The 2,733-nt window shown below is 35.8% G+C and overlaps 1 long non-coding RNA gene across 1 annotated transcript; it reads right to left on the bottom strand.

Moving 5' to 3' along the window:
* Window positions 1-846: 846 nt before the first annotated feature.
* LOC308686283 lies at window positions 847-2,311 on the bottom strand. The gene is made up of 2 exons (XR_014029562.1): window positions 2,003-2,311; window positions 847-1,200 (listed from the first exon to the last, which is right to left on the bottom strand). It is a non-coding gene; the product is annotated as an uncharacterized lncRNA (long non-coding RNA).
* Window positions 2,312-2,733: the final 422 nt, after the last annotated feature.

The following is a 2,733-nucleotide window of genomic DNA, read 5'->3' as shown; positions in this document are numbered from 1 at the left end:
CCGTTTTATCCTTAACGATATTTATTTTTATTACGAAATCCCAAAATTGTCATCTCTTGAATATGTTGTTAATTTCTTTATTTTATATCCAAACATTTTCATCCATAAGCAAAAGTGGCTTACTGCTTTGTTTTCCTCTTTTTCTTGTTAAATTTAACTATCGTTTCATCCCTCAGGCCTATAAATAACAGAAAATGCATTTTTTTAAATGTATTATATAATTATTTAAGAAAATATATATTGATATTCAACCTTATAGGTTTTTTCCTGTGTATAAAATCTCATAATATGTTTGCAAACCCATGATATATATATATATATATTATATTATATATATATATGCATGTATAAATACATACATACATATACATACATACATTTACCTCACATTTACTCGACAGCCCTACCTAGAACGGTTTTCCTCAGCGTTTGTAATGTCTGCACAAAGGGAGATTCACCTTTGGAGAAAACTGTTGATTTTATACTCGAAAAATATAAGTATCATTATTAAAAATTAATATTACCCCAGAATGAATTGCATTGCTCCCAGCCCAAAACATACAATAATAACAACGATAAATGCTGATCAATTAATTATATTACTTTTTACTGTAAATTATATAATTCAATAAAACAAACAAAATGTAATGTATATCATATGACATAGCTATGCATGAATACACTCTAGATGTGTATATAGTGAACATCTACATTTTCCTTCAAACAATAAATAAAGCATTAATTAATTGTATTTTATTTACTGACAACAATGAGAAATATTAATAAATTAGTAAAAGAATGAATCAAAGTCACCATCACACAATAAACAAATGCATATACAAGTCAACACATGAAACAAAGCTTTATTACAATCATGTATGTAGGCTACAGGCACTGAACCCCACATCCTTCTGCCATCTCAACACAGCGGTGCCCATTCTGCAGATTTATTCTGATGAATCAGCTGACCGCCAGAGGTGAGCCGTTCCCTCGTGCCTGAGGTTGTTGCGTGATGTGTTGTGCTTCACAATCTGAGGCAATAAAGGCAGGTGGAGTGATGGTGGGTCTCATGAGGGCAGGTGGAGGTTCTCATAAGGGCAGGTGGAGTGATGGAGGGTCTCATCCATGGCACCATCTCCAGGATTCAGCTCTGTGCTCTTCGTCCTCAGTGCTCACACCAGTCTGCTGACATTTCAGATCCTACAAAATGCACAAACATAACACAAAAGCAGTAATTTTAACATCACAATGTCATTTGATTTCAGTATTATTTAGATGACAAAAATGCTTTTTTCCACAAATGCCGCCATCATCTTTCTTTGCAGGTCCTGCTCCACCACAAAAGCTGTGCAGCAAATGCACAGAAATCAAGAATCAGAAAAGTGCTGTAATAGCTCTGTTTGAAATTACAATAATTAAAATAAACTACAACTTAATATTTAAATAGTTGTTGTTATCCATTTCTGTAATGTCACAAAGTCTTTGATGGCAGCATTCAGCTTCATGAGCCACTCTAACATCCAGACCAGACTCACGTTACCTCTGTGATTTATGAGCTCAACACTACATTTACATGTTGAGGTTGTTTTAACTTTTAGTTTTTATCCAATATAAATGTTCCTCAATTTATCAACTAATGGACAAATAAAATAGATAACTTATGTTTAGTTACTTTATAGATTTGTTCTACATAATAGCACACATACATCACTCAGATGCCTATTTCATATAGTAATCTGCAATTCTTATAGAAGAGTTTCTTGCCAGATATTAAATAGACATTTAGTAATTGTATTTAAGATGTATACGGTTTAAAATGTATGCAAATCCACTTTGGAGACGTATGTGTCCTTACTGGAGCTTCTCTGTTAGCTATACATAATAAAATGTGATTTACAGCAAAATCACAAATAGCCTATACAGCGTCTTTACACCTTAAACAATTCAACAGTTTACTGTACAGTAGTTCAACACATGCGATCATTTGATTTGTAATACTCACATTTGAGTCTCGTCCGTCATCCTTTCCGTCACGTTCGAGTATGACCTATCCTTCTTCTTCTTTTTTGTGACGTATCCTCTCGCGTGGCCTCCTGGGATAGAAGAGTATCCATCGGTCGAGCACTCAAAAATCTGGCTGGAAGCAGTAAGCCATCCGGGAACTTCTCGCCTACTCTTTTATGAATACTGATGTTTCGAACGTACTGCTTCCTTCACGTACTGTTTTCGCCTACTATATAGTAGGAAAGTAGGCATATTCGAACGCACTTAAGTCCGAATCTCGCGATAATTAGTACGTCACCCAGGTAATTCTCGCCTACTCTTTTGGATTCGTACATACTTTTTCGCTCGCCTACTCTTTTTCCCATACTAAATAGTAGGGAAGTATGCGGTTTCGAACGCAGCCTAGGTGTTCAGCACTGAAGTGCTTGAACCCCTAATAAGTGGCTAAAAAAGGGCCACAAAAAGGCCTCTAAAAAAAAAACTATAGGGTCTAGGCGCTTGCCGTCTGCGCTGCTGCGTTCCAAAAACTTTATCCAGCCTTCTAACATGTGCCTCGGAGAGGAAAAAGAACGTTTGTTGCCCTTTTAGCTCATTTATCATGGAAATGTGGTGCATTTTTTTTTTTACCTTTTAAACTGTGACACCCCCACTGATGGCCCGATCTCCATAAAAGTTTGCACGCTTCTTTAGAATAATATGGCGCATGTGCTCAGCTAATTTGGTGAAGCT

Source organism: Scardinius erythrophthalmus (assembly GCF_964197995.2).
Source record: "Scardinius erythrophthalmus genome assembly, contig: HAP1_SCAFFOLD_88, whole genome shotgun sequence".
Lineage (NCBI taxonomy): Eukaryota > Metazoa > Chordata > Actinopteri > Cypriniformes > Leuciscidae > Scardinius > Scardinius erythrophthalmus.
The sequence above is the reverse complement of the archived record's forward strand: the minus strand, read 5'-3'. Positions and strand labels throughout refer to the sequence as shown.